Source organism: Aotus nancymaae, unplaced genomic scaffold, assembly GCF_030222135.1.
Source record: "Aotus nancymaae isolate 86718 unplaced genomic scaffold, 86718_ANA_hifiasm-v0.15.2.pri h1tg000059l, whole genome shotgun sequence".
Taxonomy (NCBI): domain Eukaryota; kingdom Metazoa; phylum Chordata; class Mammalia; order Primates; family Aotidae; genus Aotus; species Aotus nancymaae.
In genome coordinates, this window is record NW_026988473.1 from 12,971,501 (window position 1) to 12,998,583 (window position 27,083).

Sequence of the window (27,083 nt, forward strand, 5' to 3'; positions counted from 1 at the left end):
GTGTGAACTGCCTTAGTAGTGGTGGACTGCCTCAGTAGTGGTGGTCACCCTTCCCCCCACTGAGCTGGACTGTCCTGGGTCCAGCTGCACTTGCTGCGAAACTCTCAATCCATAGTGTTTCAGATTGCTTGTTTTGTGAGAGTCGTACCTGCCCAGGCAGATCGCCTGGCTCCCTGTCTCTGCCCTCTTCCTTTTGGTTGAATGGGTGGCTCTGTCTCCCAGGTGTCCCAGGCACCAGTTGAAATGGCTGCCTAGATTTGTGTGAGTTTCTGTGCACCAACTGGCACCGGCTGAAACTGCCGTGCTGAAAACTTATGGTGCTTTTTGGCCTGGGAGTCTCCTGGTCTGTGGGCAGTGAAAATTTGTTTGGAAATATGGTGGGCACTCACCCTCTGCTTTGTTATTGCTGGGAACTGCACTCCTGAGCTGTTCCTATTCAGCCATCTTGGATCCAGTAGTAGTTTTTATTGCTTATTTGACATAGTTCAGTAACCAGTCTATACATGTTCTAGTCCACTCTGTTCAATGCAATAGTCATTAACACATGTGGCTCTTGAGTACTTGAAAAGTGACCAAATAAAGACAGGCTGTAAGTATAAAATACCTACTGGATTTTGAAGATTCAGTATGAAAAAAAGGAATGGAAAATATTTCATTAATAATTTTGTGTTGATTCCATGTTGAAATAATACTATTTTGAACATATATGGGGTAATAAAATTGCCTTTTAAATATGATTATTAGAAAATCTAAAATGCATGTGTCATTTTAATGTAGTGCATTATATTTCTGTTGGAGCATGCTGGTCTGGATACTATACATCTATAGCAGAAGTGGATGGCTTTATTTGAAAATCCCTAAGCATTAGCACTGCCCTTCCAAAGTCTTCTTTGCAGTTCTTCCTTAGCAACCCCCATCTCATCCCCAGTTAGCACTCCTAACCGTCTCACAATCCTCTGGCCTGAGTCTCTATCGTGAATCTTATGCCTGAAATGGGCACTTTCCAAATATATATACATGTAAAATATATGTAAATATATATAATACATTATACATAATATATGTAAGTATATATAATATAATATATATAATATATGCAAGTATATATAATATGTATAATATATACAAATATATACAATATATACTAATATATAATATATTATATACAATGTATAATATATACTTAATTATATATATATCCAAGGCAGATGAGTCTTAGCTTTCCTCTGAAAGGAAGGAAATATGTATAATATATAGATTACATATATAATATATATGGGCACTTTCAAAATATATATATATTTTACATATATATCTGTATATATAGAGCATATATAATATATACTTATACATGTAATATATAAAATATATATTACATGTATAAGTATGTATATAATATATATTTATATATGTAATATATATATTACATATTATATATATATTATATATGTAAGTAAATATATATATTTATATTTATTTATTTATTATAATATATATATTTTTGAAAGTGCCCATTCAGGCATATATATATTTGGATATCTCATGGTACCTCAAGTTCAACCTTTCACAAAGTATACTTAACAATTTCTGTACCCCTTTCTAGGGCCCCATCAGTGCTCTCTGTTTCTTCCATTGAATTGCATAAGATGGGTACAAAGTTCTAGTTAGACAGGAAAAATGAGTTTGGTGTTCTATTACATGATAAGGCAAGGATCTCCAACCCCTGGGCCATGGACTGGCACCAGTCTGTGGCTTGTTGGGAACTGGGCTGTACAGCAGAAGGTGAGTGGCAGGCAAGCAAGGGAAGCTTCATCTATATTTACAGCTGCTCCCCATCATTCTCATTACTGTCTGAGTTCTTCCTCCTGTCAGATCAGATCAGCTGTGGCATTAGATTCTCATAGGAGCACGAATCCTATTGTGAACTGCACATGTGAGGAATCTATGTTACATCCTCCTTATGAAAATCTAATGCCTGATGATCTGTCATTGTCTCCCCTCATCCCCAGATAGGACCCACTAGTTGCAGGAAAACAAGCTCAGGGCTCCCACTGATTCTACGTTATGGTGAATTGTATAATTATTTCATTATTACATTGTAATAGTACTAGAAATAAAGTGCACAGTAAATGTAATGTGCTTGAATTATCCTGAAACCATCCCCCCCACACTAGTCCATGGAAAAATTGTCTTCCACGAAACCAGTCCCTGGTGCCAGAAGGGTTGAGGACCACTGTAGTAGGGTGACTGTAGCTAATAATCAGGTATTATATATTTCAAGTTAGCTAGAAGAGAGGATATTGAATATTACCACAAAGAAATGATAAATGTTCAAAGTGATGAATATGTTAATAACCTTGACTTGATAATTACACAACTTGCATATGTATTGAAACATCACGTTGTGCCTCGTAAATGCATACAATTACTGTATGTAGATTATAAATAAAAATAAAATAAAAATAAGAGCTTTTTAAAATTGCATATGACCCACTTACTCTTACAATTGTGCATTTATTCACACATTCATCATTTATTTTGAATTATGTCATAGGTGTCAGATACTTACTGAGCTAGGCATTTGGAACGTAAAGATAACCATGATAGAACAGGGTTTTCATGTTTATGAAACATACAATCTATTGGGAACAGTAGACAACTGAACAAAGACAATGTGATAAGAAGAGATTCTCCTTTTCAATTAAGTCCCCTGAGAACCAACATTTTGGCCTCTTCTGCCAGCTGACTGTACTCTTTTAGCCAATGACTGTCTGTGGTAAGTAGTGATGTGGGAGACTGGTTTTGATCCATGATATGATGGGGAGCAGATCTTAACAGATAAAGCTTAGAAAAGTGGTCAGAGTAATTATGGGTGTGATCCAAATAAGTACCTTCCTTTGACTCCTCTTTCTGAAAGCCATTATTGCCAGAGACAAGGGAAAGAGAGGATTTGGCATGCAGCTAATAATCCTCACTTGCCCTGGAATCCTCTCTTTCCCTTTCAACAAATTCTAGGCAGGAACCACGCTGTCATTCCTCATTTCCACATTAGGTCTATTCTCATTAGGTCTATTCACAGTGCAGCAGAAAGAACCCAAGCTTTGGACTGAAACCAACCTGAATTTAATACCTGCTTGGCCATCCATTTAGGTGTGTGACCTTGGGCAATTTCCTCGTCTGTAAGATGGATGAGGTTGTTGAGAGGATTACAGAAAATAACAAGCTTGACACTTTCCTTTTCCTCACCAAAATGAAATGTTTTAGGATGTCATCATGGAATCAGTATAGGCCCAATTTTCAAGGAAAATCTTAATTTCAAATGCTCGGAACCATTATGCCTATAATGAGACTTGATTCTTAGTTTTTAAAGTGTGCATACTGAGGATTATCAAAAATATGCTACAAGGAGTCCATTTTGATTTTAGCATTGTATAGTAGTCCAAAATGTATGCAGACATTTCATGATTTATTTTGGGAAGTGCTCCTTTATTGTACAAACACTGCAAAGACCAGAGTATGTATATTTTTGCACAGTTGGTGAATGAACATTCTGAACAATCTCCATATTGGTGCCTTTTCCAGGAGGTGGTGGGGGAGATAATTGACAAGAAGTTAAGTTTTAAACTTTAAAATTATGATGTATATCTAAGGTGGGGATGTTGCTGTTTATTATTTTCTTTGTCACATCCTCCCTGCCCACCTTTCCTCTCCACAGATAGTTTTCTCTCCTGCACATAGTTGAAGCCTATGTTCATTTTGCTCATGAATCACTGTTTTTGCCTGCAAAAAAGGCAGAGTACACTTGATTTCCTTTTAGAGCCATTTCCTATTTTCTTACTCAGCTCACAAGTCATCAAGGTTATATTCATTTTGACTACTGCAAATTTATTTCTGGAGACAAGCGTATCTAGAAATAGCTGTGCATAAATCTGAATCAATGGGAAAGCAGTGATTTTTTTTTTAAAGCGCCAGCATGGGTAGGGCTGATCTGAAATATTTCACATATTGGCACTGAATCAACTGCCAGTTACATCCAAGGCAGATGAGTCTTACCTTTCCTCTGACTCCTCAGAACAGAGGAAGAAAAATGTGATGATCTATTACCTGAAACTCACAATAGCTTAATAAACTGCCTCTCCTTTATTCCGTGGTAAGTATCCCTGAGTAAATCCAGAAACACCCTCATCTATCTTACACTGGTGGATAGAGGTTGGAATAGAATGCCCATAGGAATGTTCTGGTCAAATGTGACCTATCACATGAAATAACAACTTATTATTCATTCTAACTATTTTGGGCAACACATCTCCAATAAGAATCAAAATCCAACTCTGTGTTATCTGATTGACTTAAGCCTCGATCTGCTCAATGGGAGACAGGACAGATAAAAGTAGGTGATTCCAGGTACCTTGCAACTCAATGATGCTGTGATTTATCCCCATCTTCTTAATACTGCAGTGATTAAACATTTTTCTTATTAATTCTGAGTCTTCATTTTGATTATGAAAGACTGTTGCTAATATTAGTAACAACTAACAATTATTAAGCATTTCCTGTATACCAGGCACTATGTTAAACATCACACATGAGTGTTGCATATAATCCTAACAACATCTCTACCAGGTTGAAGCCTTCATCTATCCCCATTTTACAGTCGAAGAAACTGAGGTTCAAAATTGGTAAGTAATTTGTTCAAGGTGACCCAGCTAATGAGTGCCCGAATTGCCACAGAAGGCAGGTTCATTGTTGCAGGTTAGAATCACCTGGGGAACTTTCAAAAACACTGACATCTAGACTCTACCAGAGATAAATTTAGAATATCTAGAGATGGTGCTTAGGCACTAGGGCTTTAAAAAAGAAGTTCTTCCCTGTTGGGGAGAGATATCACGGGGAGAAATGCCAGATATAGGTGAAGGGGAGGAAGGCAGCAAATCACACGGCCACGTGTGTACCTATGCAACAATCTTGCATGTTCTTCACATGTACCTCAAAACCTAAAATACAATAAAAAAAAAAAAGAAGTTCTTCAGGTGGCTCCAAATGAAAGCCAGCATAGAGCAGCACTGCTCTGGTGCCTGCCCTATTCAGTATTGTGCTATGAATTCTCCACTGACCAGTTTATGGCCATTGGCTTAAATAGTTAACTCCTCTGAACATGAATTTTTCTTTTTTTTTTTAATTGTAGTTTAGGTTCTGGGGTACATGTGCAGATCATGCAGGATTGTTGAATAGGTGCATACATGGCAAGGTGGTTTGCTGCCTTCATCCCCCCATCACCTTTATCTGGTATTTCTCCCCACATTATCTCTCCCTACCCTCCCCAACCCCCACTGTGCCTCCCCTAGCACCCCCCAACTAACTGCAGTGTGTGGTGCTCCCCTCCCTGTGTCCACATGTTCTAATTGTTCAATACCCGCCTATGAGTGAGAACATGTTTTCTGTTTTGTGTCAGTTTTCTGAGAATGATGGTTTCCAGATTCATCCATGTCCCTATGAAGGACATGAACTCATTGTTTTTTATGGCTGTGTAGTATTCCATGGTGTACATGTGCCACATTTTCTTTATCCAGTCTATTGTTGATGGACATTTGGGTTGGTTTTAGGTCTTTGCTATTGTAAACAGTGCCACAATGAACGTACATGTGCTGAAATCTAGGGGTTCTATGTCCCCATGTCATGACAATTACTTGAGACAATAGCCTAATGGGGCTAGTTCCGAACCTGGCACTTGTCAGACTCACAAAATGTGAGTGCCCATCTGTGTTTCCTTATCGTTTGCTGTAAGTAGTTACTGGTCACTACTCTCTGTGGGGCTGACTCCAGCATTGTCTTCACCCTTTTATGAGTTGGCTACTTCTAAGCCACTACAGGCTGGGGAGCCAGTTAACCAGAAAGAGATATATGTATAATATCCCTATGTTAGGGAAGAACAAGTAGGCTCTGAGTCAGTGCCCATGGGTTTTTCCTAAGGGGCCTGATTTGAATGCAAGGATTTGGTTTAGTGGAAGGCTCAGAGGTATTTGCTTCCCTTCTAGGCAAGAGTAAGTAGTCACTAAACCCTAGAAAGTTCTAGAAAAGCAGATATTAAGTTTAACCCCTAATACTACTGATGGGAACACAGAAAGCCAGAGATAGAATGTGATTTATTAAAGATCACAGGATGAGCACTGTCAGAGCCAGGGCTGGAAGCCACGCTTGAAAGTCCTGCACTGTCCACTGGTTCACTCACTCATTCATTCATTCCTTCATTCAACAAATGCTTATTGAAGGCCTCCCATGTGCCAGGCATTCTCCTAGGTGCTGCACTGCAGTGGTGCATAGGACAGGGTACCTGCTTTTTGGAGGCCAAGTAAGCGGGGATAAGACCAGCTGTCATATCTCTACCTGCTTTTTCCAGCAGTCTGGATTTTGCAATCCTCCACTCTTGAACAGAGCCATCTGGCTTTTCCTGATAAGTCTTTCTCTTCACTTCTATCTGGTCTATATCTTTCCCTTTATTTCTTCATAGCCCCTCACCCCTCCACCCCACCCCTAGGACTAATCGGGCTTGCTGGTTTCCCCTCGCTTCCCAGCAATAAATCTTCAAATCCTTTCTAAGAATATTCCCACTTATGATTTTACAAAGCACATCTTCATTTTTCAAGGCACACACTTTCTTCTGCGAGGTGGTTCCTTAGGGCAGGGGGTTGCCAGGGATTTGGCCAAAGAGTGTATCAGGTTAATACAAGATATAAGAGCTTCTTAAATAGAACCAAATGTATCCTCATAAAAAATTTAAAATTCTCATGTTAGCACCTATTTTATAATGTGTAATATATTAGAATATATATTGTCTACATTGTTAGTACACTTACATTTATTTGTGGGGTATCATAAACATTTTTTTTTTTTTTTACTGATATCAATGTACAAACATGGAATCACTTCCTTAGGAATTCATGTTCAGGAATCCCCCTCATGTTCCCTGATGTCCCATACCTTGAAATGGCCGATGACAAATTTATGCATCATGTGGTTCCACTTAGACTTCTTAAACATGGAAAGGTGTGCCGTGTCATGCTGCAAATATGAACTCTGAGTCTAGCAGAGATGAAGTTACTATTAGAGAAATTGAGACCCTAAGAAGAAATCAATAAATGAGTCCCATAGTAGATTCACAACCTTATTTGAGAACACTGGGCCCAAATTCTTACTCGACCTCCAGCCAAAATTAGTTTTTATTTCTTACACATATCCTGTTGTTTCCAACTTTTATGCCTTTGTTCTCTCAGCCTGGAATGCTCTCCTTGTCACTTTCAAAGGTTTCCAGTATGGAGTGCAGAAACCAAGGTCTTTGGTGTCAGACAGATTTGAATTCTAAACTATTCTTCACCACTAATGAGCTTCACGACTCTGGGCAATTTACTCAGCAGCTCTCACTTTCAGTTCTTCATCTGATAAAAGAGGATACTAATACCTAACTCATGGGGTTGTTGTGCTACTTACATAGCTATAAAGTGCCCAGCTTATGTTAAGCACTAAACAAATAGTTATTTCCTTTCTTGTTTCCAAAAGTCACTTTTCAATAAATAAAAAAAGATGATTTAAGAAAAAAATTAACATACAGAATTCTGCAATGTAGAAACACATTGCAGTTAATTCTCTATGAAACCTTTTCCAATGATTCTAATGAGAATTAAATGCCCCTTTCTGCTCCAACAGTACATGCTGGTTCCTCTCCTTGGCATTAATATGATTGAATTGGGCCAGGCAGTGTGTTTAGCTGTTTGTGACAGACTGTCTCCTCCATTAGATGACTTCTTTCTCAGGAGCAGGGAGCATGTTGACTTTTCCTTTGTATCCACAACATGGTATCATGCTCATTCAGAGATTCACACTTCATTCAACAAGGATTTATCAAATGCCCTGCTAAGTGTCAGTTGTTATTTGTCATTTATGGAGGAACTCACATGTTCTTATTCTCATGCAGGATATCATTTCTGCCCTTGAAGAATTCAGGGTCTGATGTATTGATATATGTTGGTTGGATGTGTGTTGCATGGCTAAGGACAGAACTTTAATCACTGAAACGGTGGGGATAAACCAGGGCAAATAGCAGCAATTGTCGTTAATTAAACATTTACCATAGGCCAGACACTGTGCATTGTATTTTACACATTTGCCTGATTAGTCCTCAGAATAATTCCACATTACTTATTATCCTCACTTTACAGAGGTGAGAACCAATGAAATTTGGTAACTTGCTGGTAAGTGCCTGACATTGATGAGTTCCTTGCCAGGAAGTGTCAGGCAGCCGCTGATACCAGTCTAAAGAGAAAGAAGAAATTCTGAGTCTTTCTATGAGGACGCTATCTGGGCTTAGTATATCAGCTTACCTGAGAAATTGTGAGGATAAAGGAAATGAATATCGTAACAAGCCAGCCATTGCCAAAATGATACAGTGTTAGCCATTCCAGCACTTCCAAAATTAAGATCTGGGCAAGGTGAAGGAAGAAGAACCCCAGGTTGGCATTGAACATGTTCATAGCCTCTACAGTCCTCTGCAATTCTCAGAAATCTTTCACCAACTGGGACTATGAAATAAATATTCAAAGAGTAAATTAACTCCTTCAGGGGAAAGGGAATACAAGCAAGCATAATTAATAATTTTGTATACATGTCCTTTATTAATAGAATTTTATTAATAAATTTAATTGTCCAGAATTAAAACCCCAAAACAATGAACCAGCATATAAAATCTTTAAAAAAAGTGTATGAAATTTATTGTTGTTTTCTGCAGAAGTGAAAGATGAATAATGACTTGTAAACTGTCCTAAAACTGTTATGGAATTCAGAATTAGATTTTTGCAGGGGAGAGGGAAGGAGAGGAGGGTGCAGTAGAGAGATACATACACCTAACAGTCGCCTTTTAAACCATCAGGTGTTGAGTGAGCTCTGGTTCTGTTTTGGGGAACTTGGTCATCTCTATGGATCCGTGTTTCCATAGTTTACAAGGTGCTTTCCAGGTCTTCAGTTGCTTAATGTATAGAAAGGGTTATTTTGTAGAAGATGGTGATTAATTGAAGAACAATGTAGTTCACTTAGATTAGTTATCAGGATGAACTTTCTGAGAGCTGCTTAGTGAATCCCTAGAAACAAGGCAGGGTTTCCAGTGGCATTAGTGTGTGTGTACTTGGTGGAGAGGTCTCGTATGAGGGCACTGTGTGTATGTGCATGTGTGAGTGTTCATGCACAATATTAGCATTGGTTTACAAGCTTGACACATCGTACTGGGGAGCACACAAGAATGGAAAGAAGTATCTCTTGGCTTACTGACTACAGTGGATTTGAAACTAGGACAGTTGGGAAAGTGACCAGGTTATAAGAAAGATAACAGGGTTGTTCAGATGTAAGAAAGGAGAAACATTAGGGAAAAAAAAGACAAGAGCTATGAAAATAATTCTAGAAGCCCAAAATTTCAAAATTCACAGAAGTTTCATAACTTTCAAAGGATCCATTGCCTGGCAGAAGTGTTAGATAGGCTCATCTCCCAAACCCCCATCAACCTTAGAATTATTGTAGCCACAGATTATTTTAATAATTATCTAATATTAATTTGTTATCTCTAGGATGCCTCCAGCCTGGTCATCTTTTGCAAAGCATTTATTGCAGAGTTGAGGGAGTTCATCAAAACCCAGAAGAGGGACTGGCTTGAAATCAACAAGTCAGTGACAGATGGTGGACTTAAGCCCACACCTGACACCCAATTTTATGCTCAAATACTAATTTTCTATATATAGCAACTTGAATATTCACATAAATGTATTAAAGAAAACTTATGGTAGACCTTTATCTCCAGGGACCAAGTCTTAGATAATGATTATCTGGTAGGTCTCAGTCATTGGTGGGATTTTACTTTTCTTACAGAAAAAATTTAGGCAAAACAATAAAGTTTTGCATCACCTTCCCTTTTAAATGTAGGGCCACCCGACTCAAATAATGGGGACATATCTGAAAACTTTAAAACTACTAGTACCTTCATAAGTTCATGATTATGATAATATGTAGAATTTATTTAACATTTACTATGCTCCAGACACTGTTCTAAGCACTTGAAATGACTTTACCTCCTTCAATTGTTTTCCCAATAATTCTCATAAGATTGGTACCATTGTTTTCAGTCTTATATAGGGGGAGAAACTGAGCCACAAGAGGTTTGGGAACTGGCCTAGACTCACGTGATTTGAGAATGGCAGGGTTGGGGCATGAGTGCAGGCTGGATATCCTCACAACCCACTCTTTGGAACAGAGCTGTGTTGTGGGATAAACACAGGCCTAAAGAGTGAGCTTAAGGGTTAGTCTCAGATTTTCACGCAACCAGTTCCATGTCCTCAGATTAGTCCTGCTTCCTTTGTGAGTCTGTTTCTTCATTTTTTTAAAAAAGAATAAAATCCTTGCTCCCTCTGCTTCGCAGTGGTATATGAATTCATACACTATACAAATTATTTTGAAGGGCTTAAGAGTCAAGCAAATGTAACTGTTACAAAAAATAAATTTCAAGAAATGGAATTGATCCAAGATGGCTGATCACTAGCAGCTCGGGCTCGTAGTTCCCAGTGAAAGCACAGAGAACGAGAGGACGCCACACTTTCAGACGAATATTTGTTGCTCATGGACCAGGAGATTCCCAGCAGAGGAGCCCCAAGTGTCGCCAGGGCGACTCTTGTGGCCGGCGTGGCGGTTTTGCTGGTGCCTTAGCGTGCCAGTTTTTGGTGCAGAGTCCGGAGATTCCCAGGCAGAAAAGCACCATCAATCTTAACACCGCTGTTTTGGCCGGTGCAGTGGATTGCTCAGATTTCGGCGCTGGGAATCAACAAGTTGGACGTCTGCTCAGAGACCTAGTTAGAAAGTCGGTAATTACAAAGACAACAGATGGATAAATATATAATGAAGGGAAGAAATCAGCCTAAAAAGGCAGAGAATACTCAAAATCAGAATGCCTCTCCCTCTACAGGGGGTCGCAATTCCTCATCAGTAACGGAACAAGGCTTAATAGATTACGAGTGTGTTCCAATAACAGAAGCAGGTTTCAAAATGTGGGTGTTAAGAAACTTCTGTGAATTAAAAGAACTTGTTCTAACCCAATGCAAAGAAACTAAGAACCTTGAAAAAAGGTTTGACGAATAACAAGAATGGACAATTTAGAGAGGAATATAAGTGAATTGATGGAGCTGAAAAACACAACACGAGAACTTCGCGAAGCATGCACAAGTTTAAACAGTCGAATTGATCAAGTAGAAGAAAGGATATCAGAAGTCGAGAACCAGCTCAGTGAAATGAAATGAGAAGACAAGATTGGAGAAAAAAGGATGAAAAGGAATGAGCAAAGTCTCCAGGAAATATGGGACTATGTGAAAAGACCTAATTTACGTTTGATAGGTGTACCTGAATGTGACGAAGAGAATGAATCCAAGTTAGAAAATACTCTTCAGGATATCATTCAGGAAAACTTTCCCAACCTGGCAAGGCAGGGTAATATTCAACTCCAGGTAATACAGAGAACACCACAAAGATATTCTTCAAGAAGACCAACCCCAAGGCACATAATTGCCAGATTTATTAGGGTTGAAATGAAGGAGAAAATACTAAGGGCAGCCAGAGAGAAAGGTCAGGTTACCCATAAAGGGAAACCTATCAGACTTACAGCAGATCTCTCAGCAGAAACGCTACAAGCCAGAAAAGAGTGGGGACCAATATTTAACATCCTTAAAGAAAAGAACTTTCAACCCAGAATTTCCTATCCAGTCAAACTAAGCTTTATAATCGAAGGAAAAATTAAATCCTTTGCGAACAAACAAGTACTTAGAGAGTTCACCACCACCAGGCCTGCTTTACAAGAGCTTCTGAAAGAAGCACTATACATATAAAGGAACAACCAATATCAGCCTTTCCAAAAATATATCAAAAAGAAAAGAACATTAACACAATGAAAAATTTACACTAACTAATGGGCAAAACAGCCGGCTAGCATCAAATGCCAGTATTAAAGTTATATATATTCTAATCGATAAAAAGCCAAAATCCATTTGTATGCTGCATCCAGACCCATCTCACATGCAACGATACATGAAGACTCAAAACAAAGAGAAGGAGGAAGATTTATCAACCAATCAGAGAGCAAAAATAAACAAATAAATAAAAAGCGGGAGATGCAATTCTCGCCTCTGATAAAGTAGACTTTAAAGCAACAAAGAGCAAAAGAGGCAAAGAAGGACATTACATAATGGCAAAAGGATCAATGTAACAAGAAGCTAACGATTTTATAGATCAACGAGACAGAAAATTAACAAGGACATCCAGGACTTGAACTCAGACCTGGAACAAGTAAACTTAATAAACATTTATAGAACTCTCCACTTCAAATACATAAAACATACATTACCACCTCACACCTATTCCAAAAGTGACTACATAATTGGAAGTAAATCACTCCTCGGTAATCGCATAGCATTTCATGGGTTTAAATGAAATATTGGTTGGCTGCTCGTTTGTTATTTTCTTCCCTTATTCCTTCCTGTTTACATCAAGTATAATTATTGGTATAAAAGAGGTTTTCAATACCCATTACTAAACTGCATTCTAGCCTGGGCAAGAAAGCAATACTCCTATTCTCTCTCTCTCTTTCTCTTCCTTTTTCCTCTTCTTCTTTATTCTTTTTCTTTCTTTCAAAAAAAAAAAAAAAAAGAAATGGAATCACTCAATATTGAGTAAAATTCCTCTCAGTGTTATGTAAAACCATCCCAGTGAATTTTTAGTCCTATAGAGACTCTGTCCTTTAGAAGACAGTATTCATGTAGCCAAAATATTAAAGAAAGAATGGCATTCATGCTTGGGAGTACCTAAGGGATTGGAGCCAGAGAAAAGTGATCTGGAGTCTCAGCTCTTTGATACAACAGCTGTCGGACTTTTAGAAAGTAATTTATTTTCCCTGAATGATAATTTCCCCAAATGTAAAAAGGCTGTAGTTAGGATACAGTTACATCTTTCAATCAGTAGCTATTTTTGGAGTTCCTACTACATGTTGATCCCGTGCAAGTAGGTCTTCAGGACACAGGGGTAAGAAAAGTAGACATAGTCTCAGCTCTTATGCAACTTAGTTGGGCTGGGAACATAGACACAGGCATAACACATAATTACAAGCAGTCAATGAAAAGGAAATTATTATATCTGTAAGTTGCCTGGCATGAAGTAGGTGCTTAGAGACATGAAATTACTGTTTGATGAAGGGCCAAAAATTCCATTCTTTTGCTTCACAAAGGTTTAAGAGTTCTGATGATCCAAAGAAAAAGGTTTTGTTTGGAAATACGTGGAATCCACCCATTGACTCTAGTGTGTGCCCACCGTGCATGACAGCGTCAGAGAAAAAAGTTAATTGGCTTTAAAATATGCCTTGTTTCCATCCTTCTACACCCCTGGATCCTGACACCTCACTCACATTTTTTGTGTCTTTCCTGGCTGGGCTCTCCTGGGGCAAGCTCTCCAATGAGCAGTGGCTTCAGGTACAACTGCACAACATCAAGCTCTGGGTGCATGGCCCTGAAATCCTGTAAATCAGAGAGACCTGTTAGAGGCTTCGAAGAGATATGCTTATCCACGAATTAGTCCCCTTTCTTATTTTGTCCTGTGCTCAGTCTGGGAATCAGCACAGGCCTCATTGTAGAGGATTTGCTTGTAACTCCAAGTTGATGTTTCAAGTTAATTGATCAAAATTATCCCTGGAAACTACCTCTGTGAAAGCTTCCTGCTGGAGACCCACCTACTACATGCATTGCTTCTCTAGGTATGACCAACACAGTCAGGTGATCCTGGAGCATTGATGAGGTCACTATTTTATTTTATCACCAGAAGAAATAGTTGAGTTTATGGGTTGGGATGATTCTGTATAAAAGACCAGCATCAGCCTTAGTGTGAAAGTTGCTCACACTATCTGAGACAGTGTAGCAACCAAGATTGACTATGCAAGTTATATCTTCCATTGAGGGCTCTCTCTGGGTTCCTGGCCAACACCCAGGGGAATGAGACCCCTTGGATTCGTTAATTCTAGAGAAGGACAGCTTAAACTTGATGATTGCTTAAGGCAAAGGCATGTGAAATCATAACAGCACAGCCCTAGAGACCTGGGTGGTCTAAAATAGTACACCTTTGGCTAAGTTTGTCACTGAAAGAATCTCCTCACTCTCTATTAAAAAAAAAAAAAAACTTTGGTGGTCTGTGCAGGGACTTGGTGACAGCCAGGAGCAGAATAGAGGTGACAAACTATATTTTTCCATCTCAGGTGCATGTTAAGTAGCAATTCCATATGGCTATGAGAAGCAGTGATGCTTCCTATATCCTGCTTATGTTTGGAAGAAAGAGAATCTTCTCTTTCAGGAATTTAAATTGTTTTCAGAAAGAAGGAAAATTCTCCAGGAGGGAGATGCCAGACTTGGTGCTATTATGGTTTGGGGATGGGAGTAATTAAAAATGAAGAAAAATAACCAAAGTTGTAAATTGTATATATGAAGGTCATACAAATTACTCTGCAGTGGTGGTGTTGCATAATACTGATTATGAAAGTGGACCCTGGAGCCAGCTTTCCTATATGTAAATTCTGGCTTTGCTACTTACTAGCTAAGTAGTTGTAGGCAAGTCTGTTGAGTAGCCTGTGATGATGCTTCTATATTCTTTTCCCTAAATGGGGGTGATGATAATAGCCACTCAATTCATAAAGTTCTTATGAGGATTAAGTAAATTAATAATAATACCAAGTGGCATTTACTATGTTTTAAATATACATCAGACGTATTTCTTACATGTATACCTCTGCTGATAAGAACTCACTATCTACCTTCTCTTCAATACAGCGGTTCAGAGATTTCCTTCCTTTACCTCAATACCTAATGTAGACCGAACTCTGAATTATATTAGTGAATATAATGAGTGCTAAATCTTCAAATACTGAAGCAACTTCAGATATATCTAAGTACATATGAGCCTACTTATTTTTATAGTATTATAATATTATATTATAATATAATTACTTATTATAGAAGTAAGAAGGTGTTTTTATAATGAACAAGATTAGTTAGAAGGGTACAATATCAAGTCTTTAGACTCATTTCACCTCTGGTTCCCCAGATGTGATGATGTAAAATGGACTTTTATCTGTTAGAATCAGTTCAGGCAGTGATGTTCCAGTGCTTCTTTTGTACAGATGATGTCACCAGTGTCCATTCTTCTTCTGTACACTCCCCCAACTCCCTTGGGAAATGCTGGACTAAATAATTTCAAAGGTGTTTAGATTTTTCACATTTATGATACTAAAGCTTAAGTCCCCTAACCTGGAAGAGCGAGTCAGTGAATCAGAGGGTGATTAAAACATCTCGTCATGCCCCATACTGAAAAATCATGCGCTGCTTGTTTCAGAGCGGGTTAGGATGGAACACATCCTGATGGATCAAGACCAAAGTGTAGAATGTAATCTATTGCAATGTCATTGTACTCTGAGCAGCTATCTAGAGTCCTAGCACAGTGTGCTGACAATAAAATTCTTCTGTGTTCATTGTTTCTTCAAATACCCAGGAAAGTTCGTAGGTTAAAACTGTGATGATACATATGGGAATGCTGCAGAGATTTTCAGAATAGTAAATACTGGCCTGCTTTGTGGAACTCTTTCCTGCGTTAACGGGGCAATACAACAAAGGAGTGGGTAGTCTTAGAATAGTCTATTCGAAAGAATTTTCAAACAGAATCTAGATGCTAAGTTGTGAAATCCCCTTTGCAAGAGATCTGCAAGAATGAGTCCTGTTACTAACATTCTTGGGCAAAATGTGTTTCTGTTGAAGGAGGAAAGGGGATACAATGAAGAGGAGAAGGGATAGTGTCAGTGTTTATGAAGCACGTCCTGGGTACAAGGCATTCTATGGGCCAACTCATAGTCATCATTTTAGTTCTGTAAGGTTCTACCACTTTCATTGTACAGATAAAGACACTAAATTTCAGAGGAAAGAAGTATCTTTCCCCAAATGCCACACTCAATAGCAGAGCCAGGATTTGAATTCAGGGTTACGCAATTCTAAAGGCTTAAAGCCCAAAAGGTCCATTGCAGCCTTAAAGTCCTCCCAAGAAAGGAGTGATGACAGATTGGGGATGATGCTAAAATCAGTATGTATCGATCTGTTTGGCAGTTGGTGGTGGCATCTCCCCACCTTAGGTTTGAGTCATGTAAAGCACTTTGCCTCTAGCTCCAACCTGCCTCCCTAGATTCACCTTCTCTATACCGTTCATGGATCATCTTCTCTACTGGAGCCTCCCCATTCAGTATGCATTCCATGGCCTTCTGTAGTCCTGGGGCTTTACACTTCCTGCTCTCTTGGCCTTCACTGTCTCCTTCATTTTCTTTCTATAAAAGCTCCTCTCATCCTTCAAAACCCAGATTAAACATTGCTTCTCCCAGTCACTCAGGAAAATAATTCATGGTTACTCCTGGGTTCACACGACACTTTGTTCCTAGAGCTTTTCAAATTACACTATAATGAATCTGTGTACTCACCCCTCTGTTTTAGTGGTTTGTGAATTTTTTAAAGATGAACCATGTACTATTATTGGTCAATGTATACCTAAAGTTGATCACCGTGCCTGCAGTATAGCATGTGATCAATAGATGCCTGATGAATAAGGGAAAGGGTGAATGAATGAATGGATATAGCATTTCTGTAACAAGGCATTAGGATAATCAAAGTGTAACACTAAAAGTATACAGGTGTGAAGTGCTGCTGTTCTTCCTATCCATGGCATCTCTGTTTTTGGACCTTTTTGTGACTTCAACATCTCAAATTTTCATGTTAGCCTTTTTCCTTCTCAATCATCATCATCTTTACTATTTAAATTATTCATAAATTTGTGCCATAGCTCATCTCAAACTGATTATTTCCAAAATAGTAACAGCATGGAGAAGATGTGATGATTACTTTGCTTTCACAAATACCTTGGATAAACTGCTAAGTTTTTGCTGTTATTTGGTGGGAGATGGAGTCATGTGCTTTCCTGTAAAAGCAGTATGATCCCCAGTGGAAGAGAAAAGTATGTTAAATCAGAGGGTGTGAGACACAATTCTGTTTTTACAACTTAAATGGTGTATACAGGCTGTGCCCTGTACAAAGGCACTCGGCCAAGATGGTAAGTGTGGCCTGACTTCCAGTGGACACTCCGTTTGCTGAACCTTGTTCCTATAAGGCTGCAACCACCCAAGGAGTGTGCCTTTCCTAATTCACACTAAGGCATAGTTTAGGTAGCAGAGGAGTAGAAAGTAATTTCACACACAGAAATTACTCAATTTCTCCTAAATGTAGATAATACTACCTAATCTTTTTCATGAGCTCATTAATTCTTTCATTCATTTATTCAGTCATTCTAAAACCTATGGAAGACCCAGCCTAGAGGTTAAGAGCTTAGATTTTGGAATCAGACATTAATAAGTAGCCATGATTGTATATGATTATTACTTAGTTCATTTGAGGTGGGTTGAAATTTCTCAAAAGAAATTTACTAAAGAACAAACATGAATTTAGAAACCATCCATGGAGAATGTTGTATATGTAGTCATAAAACAAGATAACTAGAATATAGACCTTGATGTACTCACTACAAAAAAGCTCACGAGACTGTTCTATATCCAGCTATAGATGAAGACCCCTGCTTTCACACCTTTGGACAATTCCTCTTCTGCTTCCTTCTCAGATTTCACCTGCCCTAAGGCAATGGCTAGAACAAGTCTCTACAAATTTCATATGGACAGTAAGTTCTAAACAGGCCAATTTATGTGGAGAAAGCATCTTTGCCCTTGTCCTGGGAGACAGCTGCTTTGGAGTGGGAATGATCACAGAAAGTCACCATATTCCTTTTCACCAATAGGGATAAGCAGAGGGTCATCTTCCCACTGCAACTCATTCTATTCTTTGAACACTTTCATTTATTGAAAACTCTTTCTTATATTGAGATATTTTTCTATAATGCTTTCTCCTGAGCTCCAGCCCAGTGGAACTCAACTCTCCTCTCCCCTTCCTCTTCCTTCCAAACCTGTGCATTCTCCTGGGCTTCCCTGTAATAGATATCATCACTCAGTTGCCCAAGCCAGATATCTATAAATCAGTTTAGACTCCTCCATCCTGGTAGTTTATCCAGTCACTCATCAAATATTAGAAATTATGTCTTCTAAATATCCTCCCTACCCATCTCATCTTCTCCATTCCTGTAGCCAACACCTTGCTGGGGCCTTCAACATGTTCCCTGGACTCCACCCTGCTCTTCCTTCATTTTGGCAGGCTCTTCTGGATTTTATCCTTCTCTTAACTGCCATACTCATCTTCCAGAAAGTCAGTGTCTCTTCATGGTCCATTTTAATCTTTTATCACTTGAACTTCTTTCTCTCTCCTCTCTTCCATCTATTTTACAACTAGAACTATCGTTTCTAAAAACTCTGAATAAACTAGGTATCAAAGGAACATATCTGAAAATAATAAAAGCTATTTACGACAAACCCACAGCCAATATCATACCGAATGGGCAAAAACTGGAAGCATCCCTTTGAAATCTGGCACTAGACAAGGATACCCTCTCTCACCACTCCTATTCAATATAGTATTGGAAGTTCTAGCCAGAGCAATCAGGCAAGAAAAATAAATAAAGGATATTCAATTAGGAAAGGAGGAAGTCAAATTGTCTCTTTTTGCAGACGACATGATTGTATATTTAGAAGACCCCATCATCTCAGCCCAAAATCTCCTTAAACTGATAAGCAACTTCAGCAAAGTCTCAGGATACAAAATCAATGTGCAGAAATCACAAGCATTCCTATACACCAATAACAGACTTAAAGAGAGCCAAATCATGAGCAAACTCTCATTCACAATTGCTACAAAGAGACTAAAATACCTAGGAATACAACTAACAAAGAATGTAAAGGATCTCTTCAAGGAGAACTACAAACCACTGCTCAACAAAATAAGAGAGGACACAAACAGATGGAGAAACATTCCATGCTCATGATTAGGAAGAATCAATATCATGAAAATGGCCATACTGCCCTAAGTAATTTATAGATTCAATGCAATCCCCATCAAGCTACCAATGACCTTCTTCACGGAACTGGAAAAAACCACCTTAAACTTCATATGGAACCAAAAGAGAGCCCGCACAGCCAAGTCAATTCTAAGCAAAAAGAACAAAGCTGGAGGCATCACAATACCGGACTTCAAACTATACTACAAGGCTACAGTAATCAAAACAGCATGGTACTGGTACCAAAACAGAGATATAGACCAATGGAACAAAACAGAGGCCTTGGGGCAATGCCACACATCTACAACCATCTGATCTTTGACAAACATGACAAAAACAAGCAATGGGGAAAGGATTCCCTATTTAATAAATGGTGGTGGGAAAACTGGCTAGCAGCATGCAGAAAGCAGAAACTGGACGCCTTCCTGACACCTTACACTAAAATTAACTCCAGATGGATTAAAGACTTAAACATAAGACCTAACACCATAAAAACCATAGAAGAAAACCTATGGAAAACCACTCAGGACATAGGTATAGGCAATGACTTCCTGACTAAAACACCAAAAGCATTGGCAACAAAAGCCAAAATAGACAAATGGGACCTAATCAAACTCCAAAGCTACCACACAGCCAAAGAAACAATCATTAGAGTGAATCGGCAACGAACAGAATGGGAAAAAATTTTTGCAGCCTACCCATCTGACAAAGGGCTAATATTCAGAATCTACAAAGAACTAAAACAGATTTACAAGAAAAAAACAAACAAGCCCACTCAAAAATGGGTGAAGGATATAAACAGACACTTTGCAAAAGAAGATATAGATGAGGCCAACAAACATGAAAAAATGCTCATCATACTGGTCATCAGAGAAATGCAAATCAAAACTACATTGAGATACCATCTCGTGCCAGTTAGAATGGCGATCATTAAAAAATCCTGAGACAACAGATGCTGGGGAGGATGTGGACAAATAGGGACACTTTTACACTGTTGGTGGGAGTGTAAATTAGTTCAACCGTTGTGGAAGACAGTGTGGTGATTCCTCAAGGACCTAGAAATAGAAATTCCATTTGACCCAGCAATCCCATTACTGGGTGTATATCCAAAGGATTATAAATCGTTATTATAAGGACACATGCATGCATATGTTCATTGCAGCACAGTTTACAATAGCAAAGACTTGGAACCAACCCAAATGCCCATCGATGATAGACTGGACAGGGAAAATGTGGTACATATACACCATGGAATACTATGCAGCCATCAAAAACGATGAGTTTGTTTCCTTTGTAGGGTCATGGATGAACCTGGAAACCATCATTCTCAGCAAACAGACACAAGAACACAAAATCAAACACCGCATGTTCTCACTCCTAGGTGGATGTTGAACAATGAGAACACATGGACACAGGGAGGGGAGCATCACACACTGGAGTCTGTTGGGGGGAACTAGGGGAGGGACAGCGGGGGGTGGGGAGTTGGAGAGGGATAACATGGGGAGAAATGCCAGATACAGGTGATGGGGAGGAAGGCAGCAAACCACATTGCCATGTATGTACCTATGAATAATCTTGCATGTTCTTCACATGTGCCCCAAAACCTAAAATGCAATAAAATATATTTAAAAAATTTGGATGATGCAGGAAAGAGGCAATGATCACTGATTATTACTTTTCTTTTACCAACAGCTTAGAAATGCCAGTTGATTGTGATGCGAGGATGAAGGCGGGAGGGATGCTGTGCTAGGGATACATTTTCATGTATAGCGGGAGGAGAGGCAGTTATGCAGTAAGGGTAAAATGCAGACTCCTTAGCTCAGCACACAAGATCCTTTCTCTCGCTGTTCTTTCTCTGTTCTCTCCCCCTATGTCTTTTCTCTCTTCATCTATCTGCCTTCTCCTCATAGCCAGTGATTTCCTCTGTGATAACCATTCACATTAGTTAGCATGTATTTTCGGCCAATATTGTGCTAAGTAAAGGATTGTCCAGACTGGGGTGCTCATTCTGACAGGGTGCTTACTCACGCCGTGAATTATATTTGTACTCCATTTCTGTATACACCCTCCTTTTCCCCTGCCCCACCCTGCCTCTGCTGGCTCTGCTCATCTGAAACCACTCAGAATGCTCTCTTTTGGTGCTGCACGCAACTCTCCCTTTCTTCCACGTACCAGTCCTCCAAATAGTTGAAATGAACTCTGCCATGATTTCCTGTAAGCTTTTGTCATTCTTCCCCATTATGTTGGACTCTGACTTTTATGAGAAAGAACTTTAGTTTCTGAGTTTCTCTACTAGAGTGTGGTGTCCAGAAATAAAGAGTGGGCTACTCAGCACACAAGATAATAAAACTGCTTTCATTGTTCTTGTTATGCTGCCTCTCTGAATGCATCATAAGGTTGCAATTATGGTTTTTGTGGAGCTCAGAACATTCTGTTGTTTTATATAAAACTCGTGTCCAGCTATTTATTCATATATATTTACTGTCATCGAAGTGTTTTGTAGGCCAGGTAAAGTGGTTCATACCTGTAATCCCAGCACTTTGGGAGGCCGAGGCAGGAGGATGGTTTGAGGCCAGGCATTTGAAACCAGCCTGGGCAACATAGTAATACCATATCTCTACAAGAAATTTTAAAAATCTAGCTGTGATGGCACACACCTGTGGTGTCAGCTTCTGGGGAGGTTGAGGCTGCAGGGTCCCTTGAGCCCAAGAGTTGGAGGCTGTAGTGAGCTATGATCATGCCACTGCACTCCATCCTAGGCAACAGAGGGAGACCCTTTTCTAAGAAGAAAAATATGCTTTATAATCCTCATTTTAATGATTGCAAAATTGCTTATTGTATTATAATTACAATCTATTAATCAAGCCTCCTTGTTGGACTTACAGGTTGTTTCTGGATTTTCCTAGGTGAGCTCTTACAGATAAAAAGACTGTGGCCATAACTCTGGTTATTAGCATAGTAACATTATTTTTATTTTTTTAACTCCAAGGTATTTATTCAAAATAATTAAAATACTGTACACAAATGTTTATTCCATCACTATCTACATGATCCAAAATGTAGAAGTAACCCAAATGTGCATAAGTAGATGAATAGGAAAACAAAATGTGATCTACACATACGATGGAATATTATTCAGTCACGAAAAGGAATAAAGTACTGGTACATGCTGCAACTACAGATCAGTCTTACACCTAGAAGATTTCGGCATGACCTGATCACTTTGAGCCAACTCTAGCCCCAGCCTCGCTCTCGATATGCTAAGTGAAAAAGCCAGACACAAGTAGTAATATACATGATTCAGTTTTATTTATATGAAATATTCAGAATCAGTAAGTCCTTAGAGGCACAAAGCAGATTGGTGGTTGCTAGTAGGTGGGAGTAGCAGGAGTAGATAATGGCTGCCCAATGGGTATAGGTTTTTCTTTTGAAGTGATAAGAAAAAATTGGAACTTGATAGTAGTAATGGTTGTACAACATTGTGAATGTGCTAAATACCACTGAATTGTATACCTACAAATGGTTAATTTTATATTATGTGAATTTTACCTTAATTGAAAAAAACACTACTTTAAAACAAAAACACAATGTTAAAATCATACAAAAATTCTGCTTTCTTAAAGTGTCAGATTTTATACATCACCTTTAGTTATTTATGTTTTTTTAATCTAACCAAGAATTTGCTACTCAGAAGGAGGTACTATGGCTACTTAGTATGCATCTCATTTCGTTTCCATCTGGAAAAACCCCATTCACTCTGATAAACCACTCAAACATTAATCTCTTTAAAGTTGTAAGTTACATTGCTTACTGGAGAGAATTCATTATTGACTCTTTTTGATCCCTTAATAACTTGGACATATTTTAATGTCCATATTATATGATATTTGAATCTTTGCATGTGACATTAGTTTTAAATCATATCATTTGAAAATACTGGGTAGCTCATATGTGCAGTAAAAGGAGCTTATGTACCAATTTTGTTTTATAGATTTATTTTTCTTAGTAAAGTTCCTTGGAGAAAATGATAATCTATCTCAGAAGAATGAAGTAATAATAAAATACAAGAGTGCCATTCTTTGAGTATCTAATCTGTACCAAGCACCACAGTGAGCACTTCATTTGATCTCTGCTGACTTTTATGGCAATGCTGACAAAAGTATTATTATCTTCAGAGCTGAGGCTTCAAGAGCCTCAGGACATTCCTAGTAAATGTGAAGCCCAGATGTAAAGCAGACCTGCTTCGTTCCCATGAAGCTGGACTCCTAACAAGAATTTTGGAACAACTGACTGCCTGAATGAATGAATGACCCTATGGGATGGATTACTTAGGTACCATCATTCACCTTTTATAAGGACAATGAAGACCTAGAGAAGAGTTACTATGTATATAAGAAAAGAGTGCTTGCTCAGGGCAGGTGCAGCCGTGGGCCTGGGGCTGGCACACTTTGGCCCACATTTGCCACTCAGAGGCTCACCCTTCAAATACCTCAAGTTATAGGGTGAGCATTTGATCTCAGGTCTTCTGACTTTATGATCTTCCCTCCTTCATTAGAAAGCATGATGCTTCATTATATAGCTCTCTGTTCCCAATCAGACAACACCAAAAATAAAAAGGATTTGTAAGCTGGTGGTGAACAAACAAGAAATAATAATTATATTTCGGAGGATAAGGATGCCGGTAATAAGACTAATAATAGCTACAATTGAATGAACTTTTACTAAGTATCTGGCACTAATGCCAAACACTTTACACGCATTGGTTCTATTTGCCATAAATTACTCAGATAGGTAATTTAGCCTCATTCTGCAGGTGAGGAAGCTGAGGCTTGGAACATTCTGATAATGTTCCTAGGTTTACATAACCTATTCCAAAGCTCAGGCTCCCTGTACTCTGAGTCGTGGAGTACTGTTGATTGTTCTGGCCACTCTCTCTTTCTCCTTAAGCCATTTTCTCTAGGAGAATCTTTTCTCTGGACATTTATTTATTTATTTATCTAAAATCTAAGGTACATGGCTGAGCAGCTTACGATTTTCTTCCTTGACATACGTGATTCCTAAGGTGGCATGGGTATTTTCCCCCAAGATTCTGATGGCTTCTATTATATTAATCAATTCCTCCTTGTTGGCTATAGCTGGACACAAACTCAGGGTTTTTCCTGACTTCTGGAATATAAAAATAATTAGCAAATTAAAACTTTATCATCTATCTGGGCTGCCTCAAACTGAGTGAGGCTATCAGTTATTTTCAAGGTGATTGAAGGCTCATGTTTTTGTGAACACATCCTCTGAGCTAGTTCTGTGACTTGTGTTAGCAAAACCTCATCTGAATTTTCTGTGAGTTGTGGAAATGAGGGGATGGGATAGGTACGGATCTGTAGTGTTTTACGTTTTCTGTTTGTTATTTTTATTTTCCTGTTGTTCTTACACATATGCTCTACACCTTCTTCTACCCTCTGCTCTCTGATTTCTGGGCACTGTGTACAAATTCATCCTCATTTTCCAAAGAAAGTTGAACTTTTGTTTTAAAAAATATCACATCTGAAAGAAGTGGTGAGGCTGTAGCAGGGTATACTCAGAAAAGCATTCATCTGACTCTAGAAACAAGATAGGAAGATGGTAGAAGAACAAGAACCTAGACAGAGAAAAGGGATGAGAAATTGGTGGAAAAAATAAGAATTGAGAAAAAGAGATGCTGGTAGCATCAAAATATGAAATATTGCAGGTATTTGTGAATTCTGTTATTATTAGTGCAGCACCATTTATAAACTTGTAATTAACAAAATAGTGTTTTCAACCCAATCTTTAAAACCAGTTAAAGAAGTTATATGCTAACCTGTAAAACTAACAGGAGCCACAAAATGTTTAAAAGCCCACATTTAAATTTCTATTCTGTCATATATTAATTTCTGATCTTGAGTTAGTTGTTTGGTTCCTCTAATTCTGTTTTGTCATCTGTACAATGTGGAAAATAAAAGTCCCGGTTAAGAGAAAATCGACTTCTTTATGGACTGTTTTATTTTTATTTATTTATTTATTTATTTATTGCATTCTAGGTTTTGGGGTACATGTGAAAAACATGCAAGATTGTTGCATAGGTGCATATGTGGCAGTGTGATTTGCTGCCTTCCTCCCCTTCACTTATATGTGGCATTTCTCCCCATGCTATCTCTCCCCAACTCCCCACCCCCCGCTTTCCCCCCACTCCCCCTCAACAGACCCCAGTGTATAGTGCTCCCCTCCCTGTGTCCATGTGTTCTCATTGTTCAACACCCGTCTATGAGTGAGAACATGCAATGTTTGATTTTGTGTTCTTGTGTCAGTTTGCTGAGAATGATGGTTTCCAGGTTCATCCATGTCCCTACAAAGGACGCGAACTCATCGTTTTTGATGACTGCATAATATTCCATGGTGTATATGTGCCACATTTTTCCTAAAAGAGATTCCTTAAGACACTTAAGATTTTGAGACACCTTCTTATCATATATTAAGTGGAAGTTTTATTTTTTTACAATCTGAGTAATGAGGGCTTAAGGATCAAACCAACATGATTTCAAAATTTGGGCACCATTACTTGCTGGCTGTGTGACATGTTATTTACCTCCTTGAATGTCAATTTTCTCATCTGTAGTATGAGAATAATAGTCACCTTCCTTGTAGGTTTAAGTGCAGTGATGCATTTGAATGTGTCACTAAAAGTGGGCTGATCACCTGTATGAAACTGAATGAACTACGGATGCAAAAGAGCTCTTCAAGCTCTTACAGCCTAGGTAATTGTAGGCTTTCATCGTTGTTCACAACATTTTCATACCCACTCCATGGATTGCTTTCTTTCTTTTATACACTCTAATTATTTGAAATTTATAAGAGTCATATAAATTTTTATTTGGGTTCAGTTTTTTTTTTTTCCACAGATTTTACTCACACATTTGTCACTTTCTTCTTATCAGACAGTGACTCAGCTTCAAAACAAAGCAAAAAAAAAAAAAAAAAGAACAACAAAGCAAAACAAAACACCAGAATATGCAAACACAGTACTCACTGGCAGCATCTGAACTCATCCCAAACCAGGTGCAGCTCATAGCTAGACCTTGAGGCTTAATTTACTTCTAAAATTTTGCTAGAGAGGGAACCGGAAAAACTGGTTTAGGAGGAGATGAGTGATCGTGGAAAGCTTTTGGGAGGAGAGCCAAGATGTCAGCCACCCAGCAGCTGGGGGAAAGAAACCCGGGAGAAGGTTGCGGGGAATGCTTGGAGTCTCTTACTGTAACATCTTCCCCAGCATAGAGGTTGAGGACCCGGCATCCACCTGGATGCTTGTCTCCCCAGCTGGAGACATTGTAAACCTTGCGACTGATGACCAGCCACTGGTCGGCCTCCTGATTATGCCTCTGGATCTCCTGCCAGGTGTACACGTTGAGGATTTTCCCATTTTCCTCCTGCTTTGCACAGACCTCAGCTTCCTCATTTGCTATGGGTTTTTGTTTTGGCTGATGCTTCTCACCTGGGGTATGACTGATTCCTTCCTACAATGCTCCCATTGTCTGCAAACTTTTCTTCAAGTTTCATTGTCATTGAATCCCTAGGATTTCTGGGTTAACTCTTGCCGTTTCTAAGCCTCACCTCTGATTGTATCATAAAATGACTGCCTTTCTCCCTTTTCATTCCGTTGCAGTATGATGCCTACACTGAAAACTTTTCAGCCTAGTTGTCTCTTCACACACCTGATAGTGAGCATCTTCCTAGCCTCTCACTTCTCTGCCTGTCCTGAATCTTTTCTACCTTGATGAAGCCTAGACCACCTTGCTTCCTCCTTTCTCTCTTCACTTCTCTTCTCTCTGCTGTCTAGCTTCTTGGAAGCATGCTCCTTCATCATTAAATGCCCTTTAGTAAAGGGCGTAGGTCAGTCACACTCTGGCCTCATGTTTCAGCCTGCCCTGAGGAAGGAGGGACTAAGCTGTGGTCCTGGTGATTCTCCTGCACAGCATCAAGATGTGTTGGGTTCA

The 27,083-nt window shown here is 38.9% G+C and overlaps 1 pseudogene; it reads right to left on the reverse strand.

Moving 5' to 3' along the window:
• Positions 1–26,646, reverse strand: part of LOC135270231 (putative fatty acid desaturase 2-like protein FADS2B) — a 43,824-nt pseudogene extending 17,178 nt beyond the window's left edge.
• Between the last annotated feature and the right edge of the window lie 437 nt (positions 26,647–27,083).